This window comes from Suncus etruscus, chromosome 8 (assembly GCF_024139225.1).
Source record: "Suncus etruscus isolate mSunEtr1 chromosome 8, mSunEtr1.pri.cur, whole genome shotgun sequence".
Taxonomy (NCBI): domain Eukaryota; kingdom Metazoa; phylum Chordata; class Mammalia; order Eulipotyphla; family Soricidae; genus Suncus; species Suncus etruscus.
The window spans coordinates 108,671,090-108,680,547 of NC_064855.1; the positions used below are offsets into that span (position 1 = coordinate 108,671,090).

Consider the following 9,458-nt stretch of genomic DNA (forward strand, 5'->3'; position numbering starts at 1 on the left):
GCACTAATATGAATGGGATTGCCTTCATGACTTCATTCTCTTCCCTATTATTATTGGTGTATAAAAAGGCCATTGATTTCTGTAGGTTGATTTTGTAGCCTGCCACCTTGCTATATCAGTCTATTGTTTTTAGAAGCTTTTTTGGTAGAGTCTTTAGGATTTTCTAAGTAGAGTATCATGTCGTCTGCAAACAATGAGAGCTTAACTTCCTCCTTTCCTATTGGATTCCCTTGATATCTTTTTCTTGCCTGATCTAAGAAGTTTTCCATTTCTTCTAGGTTCTCAAGTTTTGTAGCATAAAGTTTCTCAAAATAGTCTCTGATTACCCGTTGGATCTCTGCAATATCTGTCGTGATCTCCCCCTTTTCATTTCTAATACGGGTTATCAGATTTTTCTTTCTCTCTTTCTTTGTGAGTTTTGCCAATGGTCTATCAATCTTGTTTATTTTTTCAGAGAAACAACTTCTGCTTTCGTTGATGTTTCGGATTGTTTTTTGGTTTTCCACTTCATTGAGTTCTGCTTTCAGCTTTGTTATTTCCTTGTGTCTCCCTATTTTTGGTTCTTTTTGTTGGTCATTTTCTAATTTTTTGAGCTGCGTCATTAAGTTATTCAGGTATGCCCTTTCTTCCTTCCTGATGTGTGCTTATAGAACTATAAATTTTCCTCTCAGGACCACTTTTGCTGTGTCCCATAGATTCTGGCAATTTGGGTCTTCATTATCAATTGTTTCCAAGAAAGTTTTGATTTCCTTTTTGATTTTATCTCGGATCCACTGGTTGTTCAATAGCAGGGTGTTTAATTTCCAATTGTTAAAGATTTTCTTCTGTGTGGCTTTGTATTTCACATCTAATTTCAGAGCCTTGTGGTCAGCAAAGGTAGCCTGCAAGATATCTATCCTCTTGATTTTATGAAGGTATGTTTTATGTGTTATCATGTAGTCTATCCTGGAGAATGACCCATGCACATTGGAGAAGAATGTGTATCCAATTTTTGGGGGATGGAGTGTCCTATATATATCTACTAGTTCTCTTTCTTCCATTACTCTTTTCAGAGCTAATATACTTTTGTTGGGTTTTAGTCTCATTGACCGATCAAATGTTGATAGGGCCGTGTTGAGGTCTCCCACAATTATTGTGTTAGTATTGATTTCTTCTTTCAGATTTTTCAGTAATTTTATTAGATGATTTGCTCATTGGGTGCATATAAGTTTATCTGATTTCTTCCTGTTGCACATATCCCTTGATTAGTACATAGTGTCCATCTTGTCCCTTAGCACTTTATAAAGTTGGTGTCTTCAGATATTAATATGGCCACCCCAGCTTTTATGAGGGTATTGTTTGCTTGGATGATTTTCCTACAGCCTTTGATTTTGAGTCTATGTTTGTTCTGACTATTCAGATGTGTTTCTTGTAGGCAGCAGAAGGTTGGATTCATCTTTTGACCCATTTTGCCGCTCTGTGTCTTTTAATTGGTGAATTTAGTCCATTGACATTGAGGGAGATGATTGTCATAGGATTTAATATCATCTTTGTAGATAAGTTTGCTGTGTCTGTTGGTCTCTCTTGTCTTAGAGTAGACCTGTCAGTTTTTCCTTTAAGGCTGGTTTATGATCTGTGAAATTTCTTAGCTGTTGTTTATCCATGAAGCTATGTATTCTTCCTTCAAACTTGAATGTGGGTCGGACTGGGTGCAGTATTCTCGGTGAGGCATTCATTTCATTCAGTCTTGTCACAATTTCCCACCACTGTCTTCTGGCCTTGAGAGTTTCTTGTGACATGACTGCGGTACGTCTTAGAGATGCTCCTTTGAATGTAATTTCTCTTTTTGATCTTGCTGCTTTCAGTATTCTATCTCTATGTGTGGTATTTATCATTGTAACGAGGATGTGTCTTGGGGTGTTTTTCTTTGGATATCTTTTAGCTGGTACTCTTTGGGCATGCAGGATTTGATTGCATGTAGTCTTTAACTCTGGGAGTATCTCTTTGATGATGTCTTTAAAAGTTGATTCTTCCCTGAGATCTCCTACCCGGGTCTCTGGGACTCCAGTGATTCTTATGTTGTTTCTGTTGAGTTTATCAAAGACTTCTATTTTCATCTGTTCACATTTCTTGAGTACTTTTTCCATTGCCTGTTCGTTTGTCTTAAGGCTCTTTTCCAATTTTTTCTGTTGTGTTGAGTTTTTCTGCATCACATCTTCCAGTACTTCGATTCCTCAGCTGATGATACCCTGCTGGCGAGGCCATCCATTGAGGTTTTCAGTTGAGCTACCATGTTTTTCATATCTGTTATTTCAGTTTGGAGTTTTCTGATTTCTGTCCTTGTGTTCTGTTCAGATCAATCTATGCTTTCTTTGAGTTCTTCAAACATCTTCCATATTGCTATTTTAAGTTTCTTATCCCAGAGATTAATCAGGTGGTTGGAATTTATTAGGTCATCTGAGCTTTTGTCTTCATTTTCTGTGTGTGGTGTTTGCATATCATCAACTGAATTGTGTGACACTGGTTTCCAAAATTTTGTTGATTAACACTTGACCCTAAATTGATTGTATATTTCCATTGTTCATTCTTCTTGATTTGTTTGACATCTCAGACTTTTACATCATTTTCAGTCATAAGTAACTGTCCAATAGCATACCATTGTTGATTTATTTTACAGTTTTTAATAATCTTAATAAAATATTAATTGGGGCCCTAGTGATAGCACAGTGGTAGGGCATTTTCCTTGCACGTGGCTGACCCAGGATGGACTTGGGTTCGATCCTCAGCATCCCATATTGTTCCCCCAAGCCAGGCGTGATTTCTGAGGGTATAGCTAGGACCATCCCCCGAGTGTCACCAGGTGTGGCCCCAAAACCAAAAATTAAGTGTTAATCTGTACTTGATAGATCACTATTGCATATATAGATATTGATTTTTAATATATTATTCTTCCAAATATGCCATGGATTTTTTAAGTAGGAAAAATTTTCCTTAGTGATTTTTATGTTATTTTTTATCAAATCCTAGGTTACTTGCAGCTATATGATTAAAAAGATTACTCACCATTTGGACTTATATATACTTTCCAATATATAATACCTTTTGAAGTAAACTCTTTTATGATATTTAGGTTTCAGATAAACAGCATTTCTCTTTGACTTGCATATGTATGTATATATGTATATATAAGCATAATGCATTATGCCTACCAAAGGCATAGCTTATACCCATCATTGTAACTGTAACATTTTTTACCTATTTCATCCCCACCCATGATATTTTCTTTCCTAAAAAAACTGTTTTAAGGAATTTGTATTTTTTCCTTAAATGTCACTCAAATTATCCATTTCTAGAGCTTTTTCTCCTCTAACAGTATTTTTCTAATACCAAAAATAACAGCAAATATGCTTCCAGTTGCACTCCCAAAGGAAAAGCTATCAACATTTTAATATAAAATATGGTGTTGACTACAGGGATTTGGGTTTGTTTGTTTGTTTGCATGGAAACCCTTTATCACATTAATACAGTTACTGCTATTTTTAATGTTTTAAAAGGTTTTCCTCATGAATGTTAAACTTTGCCAAAAGCTTTTATGGAGCTTATTTTTCCTTGATTTTGTTTATAGGGAGTCTACAGGGAATAAGCTAGAAAATGAAATATATTGAACAAATTTTGCATTGCCCCAAATAATTCCACCTTCCGTGTTATAGTATCATATGCTGTTAGATTCAATTTGTTGATATAATAAAAATCACTGCATGATTTACTATAACAGACAAGAGTCAGTAAAAAATACTTTTTAAGGTTTTGCTCTATAAGATATGGTGTACTTATCAAATAGGTGAAGGGATGGTTTATACTTTGAAGTCTTTAAAAGAATGTGTTTATTTTGTTTATTTGAGTACTAAAAATTGCTTCCTTTAAAACTATGGTCACCTTTCACTTTCCTAAAATCTGCATCTGATCACCTGTTCTGCAAAATTGTTAGACCATCCTTCAAATACCTTCATAAAATAGGAAATAAGTTCTCTGTTTTTATGTAACAACCAGATGCAACAGTCTAAGTAAATATTAATTTGATGGAGATTATTTTGTGCATTAAATCTCTATGAAGAAAATTCTAAGTAATTTTTGAAAAATGATTTCTTTCATCTCTTTAAAGAAAATAGGAAGATAAACCACAATATTTCTTCCAGTTTCAAATTTTCTAGCGAAAGGAAGAGCTATTTAATCTTCTACATTTAATCTTCTACATAATTGTAATAGTTTCATTGTCTTTTATTTTGTATAATCCTGTTAACTTTCTGTTGTTTTCTTGGTCCTTTTAATAAGCCTTTTAGCCCAAAGAGAAATTGTTTGGAAATTATAGCCTCAAACACATTTAATTTTTTTCCCTAGATTACTTCTTAAATTAATTTTGGTGATTTATAGTTTCTCCAGAATGACATTAAATTCTTTCATTACTTTTAAATTTATTTGTAAAACACTCAAAATCATCATGTTGCATATTCTTGAAGCAGAATTAAAACTGAAGTCAAGAGTTTTACTTGGTTGCTAATTTGTTATGCATACTCCCTTTCTATACATATTTTATGTACATTCTCTCTAAATTAATTAGATTAATCAATGACTTTATAATAGTCCATGTACTTTGGTTGACATTTCATTGATTTAAAAATTAACTTTAGAAATTATTCATCTTTTAATATATTTTATTTCTAAAATTATTGCTTTTCTTTGTTTTTTTCCCCTCACGTTTATGTTTTCCTGATATTAATTTTACTCAATTTTACTTTAGTTTATTTTAATTTTTTTATTTACGCATTGAAAACAACTTACTATTATTTGACCTGAGTGTTTCTTTAAAACTGCTTTCAAGGTTTTGGAGAAAAAATAACTTAATTAAATATTATGTTTATAAAAGCCTTGAAGGGGGCCAGGAGAGCAGCTTACTAGCTGGGATCACTCCTGGCTGTGCTCATGGAACCCTTTGAGATATTGGGTATGGAACCTGGACTGGTCATGTGCAAGGCCAGCTATAACTGGAAAACGAAGCCTCTTAAACGGCTGAAGCCCAGGAAGGTGACGTAGAAGCCTGTCTGGACTGTGTGGATCTGGTGGCCGACTTTCTCTTCCTAGGGACTCCTGAGTCCCCTCCAGTGGCCAGCAATGGATCTCCAGATCTGACCATACTGCAGTGAACTGAGAGAGAGCCTGCAGTCAATGTACATGCATCACTGAATCTCTTCCATGACCAATCCTCTTTGCCATGAGATTGGGAAAGAAGTCGCCCTGGCCTTTACAGACAGATCCACGAGCTTCTGGAAGCTGAGGGACTCAATCGGTGGCTGGTGGAGCTGAACCAAGAACAGCTTACCGTATTACACAGCCCAAAGCTACCGGTCACTTCATCCAGATCAGCAAGAAGGGGGAAGTGATGGAGATGCGCAACCGGGTGCGCACAGTGACCGTGGGCATCGCCTCCACCAACCCCATCCTGCCGCTCCCTGATGTCATGCTGCTGGCCCCGCCTGTCAAGGCAAGCGATGAGCACCAAGTCCGAGTCCATACCTGGCCCAACCATGGGAGAGGCCACAAATCCACCAAAGCCTTGGAACTCACCCGCCTCCTGCCCCTGAAGTTTGTCAAGATCTCAGTCCATGGCCGCAGGAAGTGGCAGTTGCGTCTCCAACTGCCACAGGCCGCACGTTCTATCTGCAGCTCTGCCCGTCCTCAGACCCGGGTGAGGACCTCTTCAGCTATTGGGAGAAGCTTGTCTACCTGTTCTGACCCTCGATGGAAAGCTGCAGCAGCATCCCTACTCTCCAACCAGGCGACGTGACCACCTCGGACAAGACCATGTTCTCGGAGCTGCTAGGCGAAGGGGACCGGTATGCGCTCAGATATAACACCTCTTCTCTTATGCAGGGGGCGAGGGCATCCTGCCCACCACTTCTGAGGGCAACCTGCCCACCGTGCCCACCCCCATCCCGACCCCCACCTCAAAGACCACCTTAGCTGGGAGCCTGGCTTTCGCAATGGGCGCCAACACAGGAGCTGTGGCCATGACCACCTGTGGCAAGGCCAATCAGAACACCACAGCCATGACTGGCATGTCCTCCCCAGCCCCCGAGAAGCTGAGCAGCACTCATCCCATCTCTTAGGCCATTGCCTCGTCTACGGAGAATACAGCTGTGGCCAGTCACAGTCAATCCACCACCAGCAGCTCAGGTACGCTGAGCAAGAAGCCCAGCAAGATCAGCTCTTTTTATAAGAACTTCAGGACTGTGTCCGGCTCAAAGACACTGCTTTCCTCAACCAAAGAGTGCATTTCGTGACCAAGAGAGTGGAGCAGTGACTGGAGATGACAGTGGAGTCGTCTGCCGAGGAAGAGGACAAGGTAGAAATCTCTGGCATCGTGACCTCTGAGACCAGGGAGACCATCGTTATTGAAACCAAGACCGGGCCTGGGGCAGAGCTGCCATTAGAGACCCAGCTTCAGTGGAGCATCGAAACTGTCTTTAATAAATGAAACCTCCTCCTCTATGTATGAGGCACCTTTTGTGTTGGTCAGTAGGTCCCCCTGGGCCAGGAGCTTGACTGCAGCCAGAAACCCAGTTAAACAGAGCCTTTCTTTCTGGTCTCCCAAGACTGGGGGTCGGAGTCATCCCCCAAAGACTACAGACTACATCGCATCTTCCACCCTCACTTTTTTTTTTCTTTAGGGGCTTTTGGGCTACACCCGGTGGAGCTCAGGGATTATCCTGGCTCTGCACTTAGGACTCTTGGCAGACTTGGGACTATCAGGGTTACTGGGAATTGAATCTGGGTCTGTGCATGCAGACAAATGTCTTACCCACTGGATTATTGCTCTGGTTCTCTATTTGTCCTTGACCTTTCTCCTCTACTCCTGGAAGTCTTTCTGTCCAGTCCCTAGCCTCAGAAAAACATTAATAAGAGGGTAAGAAAGGGCCAGAGTGGGGCCGGAGAGATAGCACAGCAGTAAGGCGTTTGTTTTAGACGACGGAGAAGGATGGTGGTTCGAATCCCGGCATCCCACATGGTCCCCCGAGCTTGCCAGGAGCGATTTCTGAGCATAGAGCCAGGAGTAACCCCTTAGCACTGCTGGCTGTGACCCAAAAGCAAAACAAAACAAAATAAAAACAAAAACAAAAAAGTAAGGGCCAGAGCTAGAAGACAGTGGGGAAGGGCCTTTGCTTTGCACATGGCTGACCTGGGTTCTATCCTCAGCATCTCTTAGAGTTCCCGAGCACAGCCTGGAGTGATCCCTCAGCATAGAGTCAGGAGTAATATCAGAGCACAGCTGATTGTAACCCCAAACAAACAAATAAGTTTATAAAGGAAAAAGAGTGGCCAAAGCAATAGTACAGTGGGTCAAGCACTTGCCTCACACACGGCTAACCTGGGTTTTATCTCCATAAAGGATTTTGAGCATCTCTTGGAGTGATTCCTGAGTGCAGAGTCAGGAGTAACCCCTGAACAACACAAGGTGTAGTCCAAAATAATTAAAATGATAAAAATAAAGAAAAAGAAAGTATGGAGAGGTGACTCGGAGGCCTGAGGGTAGGGTAGGGTGATTTATAAACTCTGGGTGCAGGACTCTTGTGTATGATCCCTAGTATTACATGCCTCCATATGCCCAGAACTGCTGGTGATGATTCCAGGAGCACTATTCTGGGGATAACCTCCCAAGTGCCACCTTGTGTCCCTCTCCTTGAAAAAATAAATGTACAGTTCGAGATTTTTTGTTTTGGGGCCTCATTCAGCTATGTTTAGGACTAACTCCTGGCTGTACTTAGGAATTACTCCTGGCAGACTCAGGAGACCTTTTGGGATGCCAGGGATTAAACCAATTTCAACCCAACCTGCGCGCAATACAAGTGCCCGACCTGCTGTAATGTCAGTCTTGCTCCTGGAGTTGGAGGTTTAATTAGGCATTGGCAGCCAGCATATTGAGTTTGTGCATATTTTAGAACTCTATTACAGCATAAAAAATATTTTATGTCATCATCTATAATTTAAGATTATCTCTTCTATTAAACATATAGAAATTAAGAAGTATGGATAAAAATATTACTACTGTTTTATATATATATATACATGTATATTCAAACCTATATGGTGTTTTAGCTTTTCACATGATAAAAACCCAATATTCGTCTTTATTTTATTAAACATAAGCCCTTGAGCAAGAACACAATGTAGTCTCACTAAACTAGAGCTGTTATATGACCTATTTGCATTGTGTTCTTTTATTTTCTATTGCATTTGTAATTTTGAATAAAATATTATTTACATTTTTAGATATATATATATATTTAAAAATGTAAATTTTATATATATATATATAGCCACCACACATAGCAGGTTTCAAATAGCAAATAGAACCAAATGGAGTAATTTGAGAAAGAGATTTTTGAGAGAGTCTAGAATGAGTGAGAATTTGGTGTCATGAGAAAGGACAAAATAAAACGCAGTTGCCCTTCTGCAAGCCGTGCGGAGTGTCATGGCCCCAAGATGGCCACCATCTTCAACAAAAGTTCTCAGACAGCTTTCAGCAACCTTATGTAAAATTGATGTAATCCTCCTGTTGTTTACCACATGAGTTTTTAGCCATAAAGCATGAGATGTTTACCCCCAGGATAAGCCAACTTTGTGTAATTCCTCTCTATTCAAGAATTTTTTTTAATGCATGCATTTGCCATTCAGTCAGCTTTTGATAAAATTTCCTTTGCATTGCTAAAGTGTGTTGCTCACTATTTTCTCAGCAGTAAACTTTGTACATATTTCTCTGTTACCCTTGCCTCATAAGGCCGCTTGCATTTTTCTAATAAAGGACAAATTTGTTGGTCGATAAACAGTCTTATTTTTTATTCTGCTAAAAATGGTCTGAGAATGAAAAATTAATATGTTTTGCATTATTTTCTGAAAACATAAAACAGACTAAAAGCATTATGTAGTGACATGCATATTTTCCCCATGATCCTCTAGTGAAATCAAATTATACTAAGGTCTACAATAAATGGAACTGTCTTTGTTTCATCTATAATCATTTATATACTCATTAACTATAATCATTTATTGTGTTTTCTGACACTGCTTCCTTTATTGAAACTAATTGTGTACAGTAATACAAAACAATCTGATACAAACCTGTAGGAATTCAGCCCCAAGGCCTTCTGCCATCAGCCTCTCTTTCCTCTTTAACTGAAGTCTTTCACTTAACAGACTTTCCCTAATTGTGACCTGCAGCGTGGTGGCATTTGGCTTCATCTAAATGCCTAAGCTAGACCAGAGGGAAATTTGTGGGGTTCTCCCTGTTAGCCTGAATGCTGTTACAGCTTCTGCTGCTCCTGCTGTGCTAAGTTGTGTTGTTTCTCCTTTGCTCTCTCTGGTTTTACTTTGTGTTTCTTGCTCTCTGGTGACATTCAGGGATTACTCCTGACTATGTGCTCAGA

The 9,458-nt window shown here is 39.2% G+C and overlaps 1 pseudogene; it reads left to right on the forward strand.

Moving 5' to 3' along the window:
- The first annotated feature begins 4,983 nt into the window (after positions 1 to 4,983).
- LOC126015998 (Golgi associated RAB2B interactor protein 3-like) lies at positions 4,984 to 5,997 on the forward strand (annotated as a pseudogene).
- Positions 5,998 to 9,458: the final 3,461 nt, after the last annotated feature.